General features: G+C 43.6%; 1 protein-coding gene across 1 annotated transcript in view; it reads left to right on the forward strand.

The window, feature by feature from the left end:
- Positions 1 to 18602, forward strand: part of DNAH9 (dynein axonemal heavy chain 9) — a 1435662-nt gene that overhangs the window by 538923 nt on the left and 878137 nt on the right. The gene's annotated exons all lie outside the window — the stretch shown is intronic.

The following is an 18602-nucleotide window of genomic DNA, read 5'->3' on the forward strand; positions in this document are numbered from 1 at the left end:
CACCTGCTCACCCCCTTGGTAGCTTGGCATGAGCAGACATGCTTATCTCAAAGGCAGTGTGTAAAGCATTTGTGAACTCATACAGTAATACAGTGAAAACACTACAAATGAACACCACACAAATTTAGAAAAATATCTAAACCAAAACAAGACCAAACAACAAAAATCCATAATACAGTTATCAAGATATCCTCAAAAATAGGTTATTCACCCAATTAAAGTTTATAGCAACAAATAACTTCACCTGGAGCTATTACGATGTTGTGACAAGTAAGAATCCCAAAGTACAGCGTTGACCGCAAGTTGCGTTGCGTCGGGCGCGTAGTCAAGCAGACCCACGAACAACAGTACCTTGGAAACAATGAAAGGAAAGACAGTTCACAGTGTCGGGAGGGTGATGCTACGTTGGGGCCGGGTGACGTCGGTTCCTTACGACCCCAGGGGAGGTGAAGCCTTGGGTCCTTATGACCCATGGGGAGGTGCTGGGCGATGCAGGGGAGCTGAGCCCTCAGTTCCTTACCATGTCGGGGAACTGATGTCACAGTGGCGTTGAGGTGTCTGTTCCTTACGACGGTGCGGTTTCAATGTTTTCAGGAGCCACCAACGTCGAGTATTGGCTCCGCGTTGATGAAGCACCGGCGTCGGGGAAGTCGGGCTGCAGTGCGAGTCTGGACAATGCATCATGGACGTCATGAGCAGTTTCCTCGGCTCCGGTGCAGGCAGCGGCCTCGGTGATGGCTTTGGAGTCTATGCTGCACAGCGGCAGCAGGCGTCGGGCCTACAGTGCAAGTCAGGGCAGTGCATTGTGCTCTTCATGAGCGGTGCCCATGGCTTCAGTGCAGGTTACGGCATCGCTCGCCGGCGACAGTGTTGCAATTTACTTCTGTGGCTGCTGAAACAGCAGTTCCAGGTGCAGAGAGACAGAAGAAATTAAGTCTTTGTGTCCCTGAGACTTCAGAACAGGAGGCAAGCTCAATTCCAAGCCCTTGGAGACCTTTTCCTCAAGCAGGTGACAAAGCAAACAGCAAAGTCCTTTTCTCCTTTGCTTGGCTGCAAGTAGCCACTGCAGGCCAACCCCGGACAGCAAACAGCACAGGGGCAGTATTCCTCATCAGCTTCTCATGCTCTTCTCCTAGGCAAAGGTTCCTCTTGATTCCCAGAAGTGATCTAAAAGTCTGGGGTCTGTACCCTCTTTTTATGCACATAAACACTTTGTTCTCTGAAGGCAGAGAGTGTCTGTACCCAGTCAGAACCAGTTCTGTCCTGACTGGTGCAGCTTCCTGGCAGGAGGTGGAGACAACATTGTGGACGAGCAGGCTTTTCAGGTGAAAGGAAATCTCCTCCCCCTAAATGCATCCCAGGTCTATTCAGCCCAGTCCTCACTCACCAGGCTCTCTGGAGCCACTGCCCTGTCATCCAAAAGCCAGACATGCAATACACAAACCTAGCAGAGGCACACTGAATGGTTAAGCAAGAAAATACTAACTTTCTAAAAGTGGTATTTTCAAATAAAGAATGTAAAAATCACCCTCACTAAAAGACGCATTTTAACATTCTGAGTACAGGGATACTAAACTTTATTTTCCCTACCTTATTCCCAGGGGTAGTTATGTTTATAAGATGTTATAAACAAACTCCCCATTCTGTCCTATGGGAACAGGTAGCCTTGCAATTGTGAAAAACTAAATTGGCAGTAATTCACCTGTCAGGACATGCCACACACTCCAGAGCATGTCCTACCTTTCACATACACTGCACCCTGCCCAAAGGAATACCTAGGGCCTTCCTTAGGAGTGACTGATATGTAAGAAAATGGAAGGTTAGGGCCTGGCAAGTGGGTGCACTAGCCAAGTGAACCTGGCAGTACTAGACTGCATACAGGCTCTGCACTAGCAGGGCAGAGTTACATTTTACAGGCTGCTCTTGTGGGTGGCACAATCAGTGCTGCATCCCACTAGCAGCATTTAATTTACAGGCCCTGGGCACACACAGTGCACTGTACTAGGGTCTGACTGGTAAATCAAATATGGCAATCATGGGATCACTAATCCATAACAACAATTTGAAAAAGGGCGCACTTGCACTTTTGCACTGAACAGCAGTGGCAAAGTGCCCAAATGAGCTAGACCAGCAAAACAGAGTCCCCAAAACACAGGAGGTCAAGGCAAAACATGCACGGGATACCCTCGTCCATGGTGCCAGGTCTAACACATGTCCCCTCCAGCTGAAATGTAGGGAGAACTACCCGCCTTCTTAGGAGTTCTCTACATTAAGGCGGAAGAATCTGGACAGACCATCAGCATTGGTGTGTTCGGTACCGGGGCGGTGTTCCACAGTGAATTCCATCCCCTCTAGGGAAATGGACCACCTCAACAACTTTGGGTTTTCATCCCTCATCTGCATCAACCATCTGAAGGGCCTGTGGTCTGTCTGAACCCGGAAGTGAGTCTCAAACAAGCAGGGCCTCAGCCTCTTTAGCGCCCAGACCACGGCAAATGCCTCACGCTCAATCGCACTCCACCCCTGTTCCAGTGGAAGTAACCTCCCTGTAATGAAGGCTACAGGTTGGTCTAGACCCTCTTCATTCAGCTGTGTCTGAGCACAGCCCCCACACCATGCTCTGAAGCATCTGTCTGCACAATTAATTCCCTTGAGAAGTTGGGCACTGAAGCACGGGCACTGACCAGATGGCAGATTTCTGGTCTTCAAAAGCCTTCTGGCAGGCGCCAGTCCAGTTCACCTTCTTGGGCTGGTTTCTGGAAGTCAGCTCTGTCAAGGGGGCAACATTGGTGCCATACCCCTTGACAAATCTCCTGTAATACCCGGTGAGTCACAAGAAGGCTCTCACCTCTGTCTGGGTTTTGGGGGATTTCCAAGTCAGAATGGTATCAATTTTGGGCTGTAGGGGTGCCACCTGGCCGCTCCCTACCTGGTGTCCCAAGTACACCACAGAACCCTGTCCAATCTGGCACTTACTCACCTTGATCGTGAGGTTTGCATTCTGTAGAGCCTTCAACACTACCCAGAGGTGTTGCAGATGTTCCTCCCAAGTGGCACTGATCACTACAATGTCATCCTGGTAGGCGGCCCTGAAATTCTCCAGCCAAGCCAACACTTGGTTGACCAACCTCTGAAAGGTGGCAGGGGCATTCTTCAACCCAAAGGTCATCACCCTGAATTGGTAGTGCCCCTCTGGTGTTGAGAATGCTGACCTCTGCTTTGCCCCATCAGTTAAGGCAATCTGCCAGTACCCAGACACTAAGTCAAACATACTGAGGTACCAGGCAGCTCCCAACCGATTGATGAGCTCATCAGCTCTGGGGATGCGTTGTGCATCAGTCCTGGTGACCGAATTGAGCCCTCTGCAGTCCACACAGTACCGAAGTTCTGCAGTGGCACCGGGTACGGCAGCTTTTGGGAGCAAGACAACTGGGCTTCCCCAAGGGCTGCTTGAGGTCTCAATCTCCCCTAGCGCTAACATCTTGGAGACCTCCTCCTTGATGCAAGCCTTGAACCTGTCAGTCACTCTGTAAATTTTGTGCTTTACAGGAGGAATGTCCCCAGTGTCAACATCATGGACACTCGAAAAGAGGGTGTGGATGGTGCACAGCGATGTTAAAGGTGGAGATTAAGTACAGTTAGAGTTGAAAGTTCAGAGGTTTAGGGTGCTCTCGAGGGTGGTGTTTCCGTCAAAAACACGTAAGTCGATACTGAATAGGTGTGTACGCACAAAGTGCTAATACATCCCCTGGTGAGGCACACCATACACGATCATAACAATGATTCAAAAGTTCATACGATGTTGTCGTTATATTTCACCTCAAAAGGCACAAACTGACACATCCTCTTCAGAAAGCGATGCCTCATACCGCCCACCAAGACAACCTAACAGAGCAGCTGCTACCGATCAACCCTCAACTTCTGCTACCACATCCACTACAGCACAAGATCAAACTACTGCGGTTCCTTTTTTAGAGCCAGGCCAGGACAGAACCGATGACCCCGGCGGAGCAAAAACAAAAGAAAAGGAAACAAGTCCACCCACTACACGGAGCGCAATTGCCAAGAAAGACCTGACGAAGAAAAGAAACACCTAGTTATCAACATTTCCAAAACTAATATCACACCACAACAAATCACTCTTCTCGAAAAAGGCACCTCATTTATTCCCACAACAACCACAAATCTACTTGAACTGGAAGTGAGTACTTTTAAACTTACGAGGAAACTTAGACTACCTCAATTTTTGATAATATTCTTCCACCCACTAATCAAACCAAACCTGATGAATTAAGAGGTTTAAGACCACCGAGTACATTTCAAGCGCCTAACAGTCACAAAAGTATCGACACATTTTGAGAACCTTGTACGCAATGATTTGTCTAAAATCAATTTCAAAAGACATACCAAACACCAGAACCTAACTACTAAAGATCGTGACACTCTTAAATCCATGGCGAACAATCCTGATATCCGATGCGTCAAAGCCGACAAGGGTGGGGCCCTTGTAATCCTTGACACCAATTTGTACATACAGCGACTCAATGAACACATACAGGATACAAATATCTACATGCAACTTGATCATAATCCTACAAGAGAATTTCAAGAAATTTTGGTGAACATCGTAACCAAAGCATGTTACAACGAAATCATTGAAGAGCGCACTAAGAATTATCTTTTACAACAACATCCAAGAAGTCCCACCATCCACATGTGTCCGAAAATTCACAAGGATCTCAATAACCCACCATTTAGACCGATCGTGTCTACCAAAGGATCGATACATGAACCTACAGGCAAATTCATCGACAAATACCTACAACCACTGGTCACACAAACCACCAGTTATATCAAAGATACAACGGATTTTCTGTTAAAACTTTCTACAGTCCAATGCCAAAGCCATGAAACTGTCATACTCTGCACAGCAGATGTCAATTCATTATACATCTCCATTCTGCACCAGGGCGGAATCGAAGCCATTGAACACGCTTTACTCAACAGCGACATCGACCAACAAATGTAAACTTTTCTGATTGAACTCATGGGTTTTACTTTATACCACAGTTACTTCCAAGAAAATAATCAATGGTACCTTCAGCTATCTGGAATGGCTATGGGAAACTGTGCTTCCCCGACCTATGCTAACATCTATATGGAAAATTTCGAAAGACTTCACATTTATGCCAACACCAATTTCTATGAAAGAATAAAAATGTACGTCAGATACATCGACGACCTATTTCTGATATGGACAGACTCCAAAGAAAGTCTCAATCAATCTCTTCTGGAACTCAACACCAAGGATGAACTCATCAACCTTACCTGGCAGATCAGTGAAAAAGAAGTAACATTTTTGGACGTTAAAATCTCAATCACACGACAAGGCTTCATCACAGACCTTTACAGAAAAGATACCGACCGAAATAATACTCTTCATTACACCAGTTTCCACCAGGGCTCCCTTAAAAAACATCTGCCATTCTCCCAAATGCTGCGCATCAAACGCATCGTGTCTGATGAACAAACGTACCACCTACGTATCAAAGAAATGCAGAACCGATTTTTGGATAGAGGATATCCTGAACAAGTTAATAAGGAGGCTCAGACCCGCGTATCTAAAATTTCCAGAGCACAAAGTCTCAGCAGATCAACTAAAAACACCGAACAACGCATAGTTTTGGTTTCCAAATATTCTACAGCGAGCCAGGCTTACAAAAAAATAATACTCCGCCATTGGCCCGTACTACAAATGGAACCCGATTTCAGGGACATGTTTACAAACCCGCCATTGTTTGCATATACCAGGAATAAAAACATCAAGGAAATCCTCTCCAAACCAACCCCGACACCAAAAATCTACAAAGGCACCCAACCTTGTTTCAATTGCAATCATTGCAACAGTATCATCAAGGGCAACAGCATCAGACACCCCATGAAGGGACATGCGATATACCTTCAAGTCAACGCCACTTGCGACTCTGCAAATCTAATCTAAGCTTTAAAATGCCCTTGTGGCAAGCTATACGTCGGCAAGACTGAACGCAAAATGAAAACGCGTTTGAATGAACATAAATCGAACATACGCCTATAACAGGAGAAGTCAAGTATCGCAGTTCATTTTTCTGAAGCCCGTCACACCATAGCACAACTACAATTCATCATCTTGGAAACCATCACCCCCAAAGAAGGTGTTGACAACAAAAAAACTTTACTCAGAAGAGAACTTGAATGGACTTACCGGTTACAGACTCTCAAACCACATGGTCTTAATGACCGCACTGAATACAGTTGTTACTTGTAACTTTATTGTAAATAGTTGTATATATGTCCTGCATTGCTCTCTGTATCTTTTCATTTCATTCTAATCACCTTCTCTTTACATTTATTCCTTCCACTCGCTTTCACCACTTCAACATGGCGTCACTTTGACCCCATCACTACCATCCCCCACCATAGTCCTCTGTTTACCTCTATCGCCTCACACACACTTTAAAACCTCACCACACACCCCTTTCTAATCGTCACAACGCCACGCGTTTGTTCCGACTCGTTGAGGTAGCGGCTGCCACCATCATCGATACTAAGTAAGTTTCACGCCTATACCTTTGATTACCGTCACCCCCGTATTTTGTGCCCCCCATTGATTTTACTCACTTATTCCATACACATCCCGCATGCAGGCCCTCACCTTTCACTTTCCCCAACACCATTTCACACACCACTTATCTAGCACCTTGTATCCACCTTTTCGCATGATTGCACTACCCTGATCTCTTTTCTGTCTTCTTTTCAGCTCTCCGTGATAAAGGGCCACCCGCCTGAAATGCATTGGAGCAGTGTAATTGTATCATGGCAACTTCAATGAGTGTAACATCGGAATGATACCTGATCAATGCTACTGAATAACTTTTCAACAAAATAAATAGTGAAATATAACTACAACATCGTATGAACTTTTGAATCATTGTTATGATTGTGTATGGTGTGCCTCACCAGGGGATGTATTAGCACTTCGTGCGTACACACCTATTCAACATCATGGACACACCACTGAGTGACACCAGGGGTCAGGGAGAACAGAGCAGCAAACTGTTCCAACTGTTGGTGACAATCACTTTGCTGTTCAAGAGTCAGGCCAGGGGAGAGTTTTACACCGTCCACTGACCCATCGTGTTCCTTTTCAGACAGGAGTTCAGGAAGAGGCTCAGTCTCCTCCTCCATTCCAGCATCTGTTGCTAGGAGCATGCCCACTTCAGACCTCTACAAGTGGGGCTTAAGGCGGTTCAAATGCAGGACCAGCAAAGGGTTCCGTGGAGACTGCAAGTCTACCAAGTAGGTGATGTTACTCTTGCGTTCCACCACTTCAAAGGGTCCGGTCCACTTATCCTGGAGCGCACAAGGCTCAATTTGGGCCATGACCCACGCTTTCTATCCAGGCTGAAACTCGGTCAGAGTAGCAATGTTTCATCTCCTCATGGCTGACTTCCAGATTCACCTGAGTGAGTTGTCTGAACCACTTAGTCTGGTTCCTGAAGGACAGCATGTAGCTATATACATCCTGGGAGGTTTACTTTGATCTTTCTCCCAGCCTTCTTTGAGGCTGGGAGAAAGACCAAGACCAGGATGAACCTGTTGCCCATGGCTGTCTTGGAATCCAGAGGCCCCACAATGTCAACACCCACCCTCTCAAAAAGGGTGCTGACCACAGGGAAAGATTGGAGAGGAGCCTTACACTTCCTCTCACTCTTACCAGTTGCCTGGCAAGTCTGGCAAGACCTACAAGGATTATCAGAACTCTAATACATTTGGGGCCAGTAAACGTGGGTGACAAGCCTTTCAAATTTATTTTCTTGCCCCAAATGTCCTGCCAAAGGCACATCATGAGCCAGACCTAGTAAGAAGGCTCTGAAGCACGGGGGTACCACCAGCACATGGGCTGACCCAGACTTAGCAACTTTAGGCTTGCTATTCAGGAGACCATTCTCCCAGTAAATCCAATGTGATCCAGACTGATCACCTGCTGTCTGGTGGTCAGCCTGTTGCCGCAAGCCAACAAGAGAAGGGCATCTATTCTGCTCCTGGCAGAATTCCTTCCTGGAGGGCCCTCCTTCCTGCTTCCAATGGGTCAGCTCAGGCAGGTTCCCCATTACAGCGACTTGTTACCCAGTAGGCTCCAGGGCATTCCCCTCAGTGTCTGACTCCTCCTTGACTGTGGGAACTTCAGAGCAGGTTTCCCATGCCCACTGCCTCTTCTCTTTCTAGCAGGCACCTGGGCCACTCTTGCAGGCTCCAGGTCCTCTTGAATTTCCTTACCCGCTGCCATTGACAGAGTGGTCACACGCGCCCATTCAGACACACCCAAAATCTCTAAATGACACCTCCGCTCCACCTTCGCCCAAGGGGAGCTCTCCAAATCATTGCCTAGCAGACAGTCAACAGGCATGGCTGGCATCACAGCTACTTTTAAGGAACTTGAGACCCCCCCACACCCAAAGGAAACCTCTGCCCCTTTGCAGAGGCACTCTGAATTGTCAGCTGCAACTGACAGCTGTCACACTGGCTCTGGTGTCTCTCAGAGCCTCCACACTATGGCCATTAATGGTCACCCACTGTGTATACCTTTTAGTGTTATCAGGCAGATGAGCTCTTGGGACCATCTCACTGTCTCCTAAAGAGACCAGGGACATTTCTGTGGGACCCCACCCCTCTGGGGCACCCGACTCCTCCCCCAAGGCAACACTAGGCATTTCCTGGGGTGGTGTACCAGTGGGTACGGTGGTAACCTTTTTGGGACACCTAGGATCCCCTTGGAAGTGTCCTGCCTGACCACAACCAAAACATGTCTTGGGACCCCTATGATTGATTTCAGATTTGTAAAGCGCATAGCTACCCTGGGGCGTCCCAGCGCTAACAATCAGCCTGCATAATTCAGAGGGGAGAAGTTGTGGGGAGAGTATTATGGGAAGAGCCAAGTTTTTAGTCGCCAACGAAAGGCCAATAGGTTGGTTTCTCTTTGGATGGGGAGTGGGAGGGAATTCCACAGCTTTGGAGCATTATATGAGAACAGTCGCCCCCCTGAGCGTGCCTTTCTTATTCTGGGGACACTGGCCAGGGAGAGGGAGTCTGATCTAAGCTGTTTGTTGGAATGATGTGGTTTGATGAGAGGTCCCAGAATAGGGGGGCCTCTGCCTTGAAGTATTTTATGTGAGATGCAGAGGGTTTTAAAGGCGATCCTTTCCTGAATCGGGAGCCAGTGTAATGATCTGAGGACAGGTTTGGCAGAGCATCTGGATTTGGTCCCGGTCAGGAGTCTGGCAGCGGCGTTTTGGGCACATTGCAGTCTGTTGATGACCGATGAGGAAGCACCTAAATATAGGGCATTTCCGTAGTCCAGTCTAGAATTAACTAGCCCCTGCATTAGCAGTTTCCTGGACTGAAAGGGGATTAATGGGAGAATTTTTCGAGCTGTCTGTATGAGGCCAAAGCATGTGCCGGCGGTTTTTCTAGCCTGGACTTTAAAGTTGAGGTCCTGGTCCATCCAGATACTAAGGCTCTTAACTTCAGTCTTTGGGGTAGGGGGTGATCCCATGCAAGGTGGTCAGGTGAGGGAAGGGGGGAGTCTGCGTGGGTCCCCCAAAAGGAGGATCTCAGATTTGTCTCCGTTAAGTTTCAGACTAGAATCGCACATCCATTGAGAGATATTCTGGAGGCAAGATGACAAGTTGTCCAGACATTTGGTCGACTGGTTTATAGAGACGACCAGCTGGGTATCGTCGGCATACATAACAGTTTTTATGCCGAATGGAGTTACAATGTCTTCGAGGGGAGACATGTATACATTAAAAAGTGTGGGGCTCAGGGAGGAGCCCTGGGGGACCCCACACTGGAGGGGGAGAGCTCTGGAATTAACTGAGCCGTCGGTCACCTGGAAGGTTCTGCCTTCTAGGAAGGATTTTATCCAGGACAGGGCGGTACCGGAAATTCCTGCCATGCTAAGACAGTGGATAAGGATGGCGTGATCCACTGTGTCGAAGGCGGCGCTCAAGTCCAGGAGGATCACTGCCACTGATCCTCCTGCATCTAGGATGGTTCTTGCCTCTTCGACCACGGCTAGGAGTACGGTGTCCGTTCCCTGTCCTGGTCTAAACCCTGTCTGGGATTGGCGGAGAAGGTTGTTAGATTCTAAGAAGAGGGAGAGTTGTTTATTGACAATTTTCTCGGCCACTTTGCTGATGGCCAGGAGGAGGGAGATAGGTCTAAAGTTAGACAGATCAGCGGGATCGAGGTGGGGCTTTTTGAGAAGCGCGCGGACTGTGGCTTTTTTCTAGTTGGTTGGAACGATGCTTTGAGCAAAAGACGCATTGATGAGGTTGGTGAAGGGGGAGGAGACCGTGGAAGCGACCAGTTTTAATTTGCTCATGGGTGCTGGGTCTGTGGGTGCCCCACTCTTTACTGTATGAAGGGTGGTCAGAAACAGTTCTGTGGACACCTGGGAGAACGCCTCGAGACATGGAGCCTCCAGGCAAGTGGGAGGAGTCGGGGCGTGGGGAGGTGTTGTGGGTGGGGAGGGTTTTTAGGATATTATTAATTTTTGTTGAAAATAACTCAGCTAGCTGATTGCATCTAGTGCCAGATGGGTCTGGTATGGGCAGTGGTTTTCGTCAGAAGACGAACGATACGTAGGTTTCTTTGGCGGAGTTAGCTGCAGCTAGTATTTTTCCCTCGAAAAACACCTGTCGGGATCCATGGCTTCTTCTCAGTGAGAGGCTGGGAACCCTTACCTTGGTTCCCTTGGGGTTACTCTGGGGCCTTTTTGGAACTCCTTCTGTTTACCCTTGTCCCCCCCACTCCTCTGCTGGGGACCCTGCCCACCTTTGGCAGGGTCCCCACACAACTCTTATGGACCCTGGTGCTGAACCAGGTCTCCGCCTCCACAGCAAGCTTCCTGGGGTCAGTCAGCTTACTGTCAATCAAGTGCTAGCGTAGCTTTCTCCCATGCAACCAAATCATAGAGCCCCTGCAAATCATTCACCTTGCTACCCTTAACCCAACTATCCAATGCTCTGCAAAAGTAGGACACATACCCCACCCAACTACTTGATTCCAGCTTCGTCCAGTTTCTAAATTTCTGCCTATACAGATCTGGGGTCAACCCATATCTGGCTATAGGGCTTCCTTCATTGGGGCATAGGACATCTGATCCTCAGTGGGCAAAGCTAGCAATCTTTCCCTTCCTTTACTGGTAAAGCGGCCCTACAACACCGCTCCCCAATCTCTTTCAGGGATTCTGTGGGACCTCATTGCTACCTCATAGGCCTTGAACCACTGAGCAATGTCCTCATGCTTCATGAAATCCTTAATAACTTCCTTGGGGATGTATACCTTCCCTTCTCCAGACACTTATGATGCGCTGCCACCATGGGGATTGGACTCTAAACTCTTTGCTTTTAAATCCAGCTCCCTCAACCCTCTTTCATGCTCTAAGAACATCTTCTTCTCCCCCAGGGTGAATTTCTCCCTCGTAAATGCCAACTTCTTATCCTCCCTCCCCAGCCGGAGCTTTGTGAGCTCCAACTCATGCATCCTGTTTTTCTCCCTGTCCTCTAGCTCTTCTGCTGGAGACAGTCCCATTGAAGAGACACTGCTGCCCCCCCAGGAAGGCACCCTCCCCCCAGGCAGACCCAATAGCCCATTCTGCTGCTCCTCCAAATCCTTTCCCTCCACCATAGGTTCCTCGGCATGCTAATTGGCATTCCTTGACTCCAACCAGGCCCTCAGCACCTTTTGGTATTACTCCTTGATTGTGAGGCCTCTTACAGAGATTTTGAACTTTTTGCAGACAGCTTTCAGTTGTGGAACTTTGTAGGTATCAACCCTCTCCTTTCAATATCAACAGATGCTAGTGATGTTGGTTTTGACATGATGAAGATTGGCAGTTCTCAGTTGCAAGAAAAAAAATAGTCCCAAAGAAAAGGTCCACCAAATGTATGTGGTTACATAATGGTCTGCACTATACCAGTGCAAGGAGGCACGCTCAATTTCAAGCCATTGGAGATTTTTTTCCTCAAGCAGGTGACAAAGCAAACAGCAAAGTCCTTTTCTTCTTTCCTTGGCAGCAAGTAGCCGCTGCAGGCACACCCCAGACAGCAAACAGCACAGGGGCAGTATTCTTCCTCAGCTTCTCCGAGTCTTCTTCTTGGCAAAGGTTCCTCTTGATTCCCAGAAATGATCTAAAAGCCTGGTGTCTGGTCCCCTCTTTTCATACGCAGAAATCCTTTTATCTCTGAAGGCAGAAACTGTCTGTACCCAGCCAGAACCAGTTATAACCTCACTGGTGCAGCTTCCTGGCAAGAGGTGGAAACCGCATTGTGGACGGCAGACGAGGCCCATTCAGGTGAAAGGAAATCTCCTCCTCCTACTCTAAATGCAGCCAGGTCTATTCAGCCCAGCCCTGACTCATCAAGCTCTCTGGAGCCACCACTCCTCTCCAGCCCCTGTCACCCAAATCCCAGACATGCAATACACAAACCTAGCTTAGGCACACTGGATGGTTAAGCAAGAAAACACCTACTTTCTAAAAGTGGTATTTTCAAACACAGAATGTAAAAATCACCCTCACTTAAAGATGCATTTTAAATTTCTAAGTTGAGGCATACTAAACGTTATTTTCCTACCTCGTTCCCAGGGGTAGTTATGTTTATAAGACGTTATAAAAAACTCCCCATTCTGTCCAGTGTGAACAGGTAGCCTTGCAATAGTGAAAAACAAAATTGGCATTAATTCACTATAAGGACATGTCACACACACTAGGGCATGTCCTACCTTTCACGTACACTGCAGATTGTCCACTGGGGTACCTTGGGCCTACCTTAGGGGTGACTGATATGTAAGAAAAGGGGAGGTTAGGGCCTGGTAAGTGGGTGCACTTGCCAAGTCAACGTAGCAATACTAAACTGCACAAAGGCTCTGCAATGGCAGGCAGAATTACATTTTACAGGCTGCTCCTGTGGGTGGCACAATCAGTGATGCTGCCCACTAGCAGTATTTGATTTACAAGCACACACTGTACTAGGGTCTGACTGGTAAATCAAATATGCCAATCATGGGATCACTAATCTATAACAACAATTTACAATGGGGGCACTTGCACTTTGGCACTGAACAGCAGTGGCAAAGTGCTCAAAGCATCTAGACCAGCAAAACGGAGTCCAACACACAGCAAAACCACAGGAGGTCAAGGCAAAAAATGCAGGGGAGACCAACGCCAATGGTTCCAGATCTAACACTGATCATATGTAATTGACTCCTAAGGAAACCAAATAAAGGTAGTAGACCACGTCTTTGCAACAAACCTGTACCTAAACTGTTTTTATATCTCTTAAAATGCATTATGTTTTTAAGACCTCTCTTTTTTTTAAATACGGAACTGTCCATTGTAGGAAAGCTGTGGAGCTGTTATCAGAAATGCGATATTTAGATGTGTCAGTAGAATTTGCTCAGTTTTTACTGTACAGTAGTATGGATTTTCTTAACTCACCCTTCATACTTACAACTAAAACTACTGAACATTTTACAGTCACCAAAGCCAGCAACCTGCATGTTATACTCGTTTATTCATACAAAGTTGGTGAGTTGGTTAACATGTGAGTTAATTAATTGAGTTGGCCTGCCTGGTTTAGGGGTGAGCGTGTAACCTTCGGGAAACAAGTTACCTTTCACTGTTCATCAGTCACTAAACGGGGCACTATTGATTTCTGTAGCGATATTATGAGTTAAATTCAATTTGTTCTCTGTTATTTGATTGATAATTTAGATTGTATGCATAATGCAGGTATTCGTAGGCCAAATAAATTAAAGAATACGTGTCATTCAAATACAATACCCAAAGTGCCTCCAGGTGTCAACAATTGGTGATCAATACCTGACTGGTAATTTCATCTACAGTCTGGGTCGTACTTCTTTTTAGGTAGAATTTACTGAAACGTCTACATAAGTAGAAAACAGGAAACCCTGGTGAGAAATATTTTGAAGTAAGCTTGTTTATTGACAGCAACGTTTTGCAAATTGCCTACAAGGAATAATCCACAGACTACGGACCCCATTACTGTTATTGTGGTCACTGATTCACTTTGATCAAAGAACATTCATACCTATATATCTTTCACTATTTGCTAGTGATTTATCAGCTCATGTTTTCTATAGTTGTGCTCACTCATTAACTTCTGATCAGAGTTTGGTCTCAGTGTTTGCTTGCTAAAATTAAGCTGCACCGCACACCTTTGTGGGTAAGTACTATGTTACTTTTGGAAGGTTTTGAAACATACACTGCAGCAATGTGGAATTATATTCCTTTCCCTATTTATCTGTACTTAAACTGTGAAACCTAAGGTTGGCGTTTTCATAAATCTCCATTAGGTTTTTTCTGAGGCAGTTCCCTGAATGTACTGCTCTGTTCCTTGGTTGCACAGGGTCGGAAGAATAAGCATAAATAACCGACATCCCCTAAAATGACTAGGGACCACTGTGAAGTATCATGCGTTTGAGTTGAGGATGCCTGGCTCCCTAAGAGCAGATGGGATACCTTGAGAAAGAAAATATTTGGATAAATAAAATGTAACTGTCTACTCAAGAGGGCTGGATTGAGATCAATAACCTCAAGCTTTTGTATGCGTCTTGCTATCCTCGTTCCTTTATTTTTGCATGCCTCTCTTACATAAACCTGCTTCCACCCTCTGCACAGTTTCATATATATAAAATACCACTTGCTACATGCTTTTTGTGTAGACAAAAGCTAGAATGCTTAAATAGGCTCCCTTTATAATTCTGATAGTTTGAGATGTGTGTCCAGTGCACCATTGTTCATCATTTTTGTATTACCATTTTTTTCATTTAGAGACGCAAACCATTTCCATTATGTGTTCTGATATTTTATTGATTTTGATCATAAATAAATAAGACCATACAAAAAGTGCATCGGAAAAGGGTACACATATGTTGGAGTTTGCTAACTAGGGAACTATCTAACAGTTATTTAACATTTTAATATCTGCTAAGCAATTTTAAGTACCCATGAAAATAATTATATAATATAATTAAAAAAAGCAAAGAAAAGATAGAAAGTAGAAAGTAGATAATTACTTTAACAGAAAAAATATTACAATTTATTATGACTATAGTAAAACACGAGTAGAACAATGCAGTTATACTAAAATTGTTATACATCTATTAATTTAATCAACAGATTAAATATAGTCATGATTATAAAGCTATGTAATTATCAATTGGTTTCCAAAATAAATGCTAATTAGAAGTGTTATGGATAACATCTATAAGAGATCAATTGGCTCCTCTTCTGGAAAAATTATCCAGGCCCACCATGTATGTACTGACATTAATGAAGCATCTTCCCAATTAGCAGTAATGGATTTCAACCCAGCTGAAATAAACAAAGTAAAGAAGCTTTCCCTCAAGATCTGTCAGTTTTGTTGCAAAAATGACTGATTTACAAAGTATTATAGTATAAGACAATATATCAGTAATATTCAATATTTTCGTTACTATATTCCAAACATCACTCCAAAACATACTAATGTTAGGACAGTCAAAGAGCATATGTTTTAACAGTCCTTCTTGTTGAGAGCGATTCCAACATACACCTGAATTCAATAATTTTGCTTTATATAACCTAAAAAGAGTCCATAAGCAATTGAATAAAATAAATGTATTTGTTTGATATATTGAAATGGGCAACCATCCTGCGACATTATTCAGCCAGATTTTCAGCCAAATACCTAAGCATAATGGGATAATGCAATATCTAATTCTTTATTCCAAAAAGAAGTTAGGAAATTAATATTATCACTTGTACTTCCATTCAATTCTTGATAAAAGAGAGATACAGCATGAGATGATATGTATGTATACAACCAAATCAGAGGTCATATTCTGGGGAAGAATATTAGGGAAAGAGTCTAATAGTGAATTACACAATAGGTCATATCTGCATATTTTCACTTCAACAATTGTTGCAGTTCCTGAATAGATAAAAAAAAAGTACTGTCACTGTATATATCTTTCAAGTAAAAAATACCAGCTTTAATCCAGGAATTCCACAATGTTCTGGATCTATTTAACTTAAGTCTAGGATTATACCATAATGATGAGTGTAATGTAAATGCCATCTGGGATTGAAAAATTGAATCAAGATCATTTAATATTAATTTTGTAGATTTCACAATTGTTGATTTTGGAAGCAAACTTGTTGAATTAGGCATAGTGACTAATGCTGCCAACAGAAACGGGGCAACCAAGCTTTGATCAATACTAAGCCAAGTAGGAGTAATGTTAGGTGTCACAGTTTGAAATCATAATGTACTTTGATTTAAAATGAATGCTTTATGAAATCAGGTAAACCTAATCCACCATTGTTCTTGACTACCTTCAATTTCTTATAGCTTATACGAGGAGGTTTGTTATTCCAAATTAATCTGATTCTATCTAGTTTTTTATCGAATTTAAGAGGAAGCCGTGTAGGCATCGTGGATAGAAAGTAAAAGATTTTCTGAGCAATAGCCATTTTAATAAAATCTATCTTTCCCCACCAGGTTAAATGAAGTGCAGACCATTTTTGAAATTTTTCTCTGATATAGTCTAAAATACATTCACAGTTTAATGAAATCGATTGTTTTATATTATGTGAAAATAAAATGCCCAGGTATTTGGTTTTATCAGCGAACCAAATTATATCTTTGTTGGGAACCATAACTGGTAAACAGTGAACATTTAAGGGAAGAAATTCAGTTTTTTTAGTATTTAGTGAGTATCCTGAAAATTGAGAATAAGCCTTAATTAAATTTAATAATGTGGGAATTGACAAAGCCATATTACCATTATCGAGAAGCACGTCATCCGTGTATGCAGAGATTTTAATAGGAACGTTATTAATTGTAAGACCTTCAATTTCCTTAGAATTTCTGCTTGCAAGTAACAAAGGTTCCGTTGCAAGTAAGAAAAGTAAAGGCGATAATGGGCATCCTTGCCTAGTACCTCTGTATAGTCAAATTTTATCGGACCTCTGACCGTTAGTAAAAAGTTGAGCAGACGGAACAGAATATAAAACTGAGATCATACGAATAAATGAGGAACCGATATTAAATGCAGCCAATGTACGAAAGAGATATTGCCAATGTACTTTATCGAAAGTCTTTTCTGCATCTAAAGCTGGAAGATCAGCAGGTTGAGTTAATGATGCACCACTTTCCATTGCATGGAGTAATATCTCACATTGTTTATTGACTGTCTGTTTTTCATGAAACCTGATTGATCTATATGCACAATGGAATGCAATACCGAAGCTAAACTTGTTACCAGGATCTTTGCGTAAAATTTACAATCCTGATTTATCAAGGAAATAGGACAATAGTTTGAACCCATAGAGCGGTCTTTTTCTGGTATTGGAAGGACTTTAATCAAAGCTACTGTAAAAGACCCTGATATTGTTCCTGTAATACTAAAATGTGTAAATAATCTGAATAAACATGGTGGCAGAAGACTAGCAAATTCGTATACCATCCGGGGTTGGAGATTTATGCAGCTTAAGTGATTAATTAACTGAGAGTACTTCATCAATAGAAATTGGCATATCTAATTTATCTATAGCTAATTGAGAAATTTGAGGTAAACCACTCCTCTCTAAAAAATTATCAATAAGTAATAAATCACTTGTGGGAGGTTTATTATATAACTCTGAATAATACTTCATACATGTATTCATTATTGCTGTATGAGATATGGCTATTTGTCCATCCAATTGGTGACTAGGAATAATTTGAGTTTTATCTTTCTTAATGCGCAAACAGGTTGATAAAAAAATCTTCCAGATCTATTAGCATTCAAACAGAATGTAGCTTTTGAATTAGAGATTTGTATGCCTTCTCTAGAGCTCAATATAGAGTTCAGTTCATAGCGAAGTTTTTGCAAGTGTTTTTTGTATTTAATGTCACTGGATGTAATACAAAGACGTTCATATTTAGCAATTTGTTTGTCTAATTTGTTAATTTGTGTATTAAATGTTTTATTTGTATGATCCATAATGGAAATTGTAACCCCCCTAATGTACCCCTTAAAGGTAACCCATCTGTTAACAAGTGATGTAGAACTTAAGGGATTAAACATAACATATGCATGAATTGATAACATTTTGGGTTTATTGTCATTATTAAGAACCTTATTTGTGTTCATGCCCAAGCTTCCTCGAGACTTTTGAGCTACTGTAGGATGTAAAATGCATGACACAAGCACATGAGCTGAAATATCAATATTTTGGATAGTGGGTTCAGAAATAGAGGGAACTAAATGACGAGATATTAATAAAAATACTAGTCCAGAATATGAATTATGAGGATTGGAAAAAAAAATTGAATTGTTTGTAAGTTGGGTGATGTAAACACCAGATATCCACTAATTTAGTTGATTTAGAAAAAGATTTAAGAACAAAAAAAGCTTTTGGAGGACGATATTTGATTTGAGAACATCTATCTAGTAAAGAATCACTTATAAGATCGGAATCGCCTCCAATAATAAGTGGAACAGTTCCC

The sequence above is a fragment of the Lissotriton vulgaris genome, chromosome 7 (assembly GCF_964263255.1).
Source record: "Lissotriton vulgaris chromosome 7, aLisVul1.2, whole genome shotgun sequence".
NCBI lineage: Eukaryota > Metazoa > Chordata > Amphibia > Caudata > Salamandridae > Lissotriton > Lissotriton vulgaris.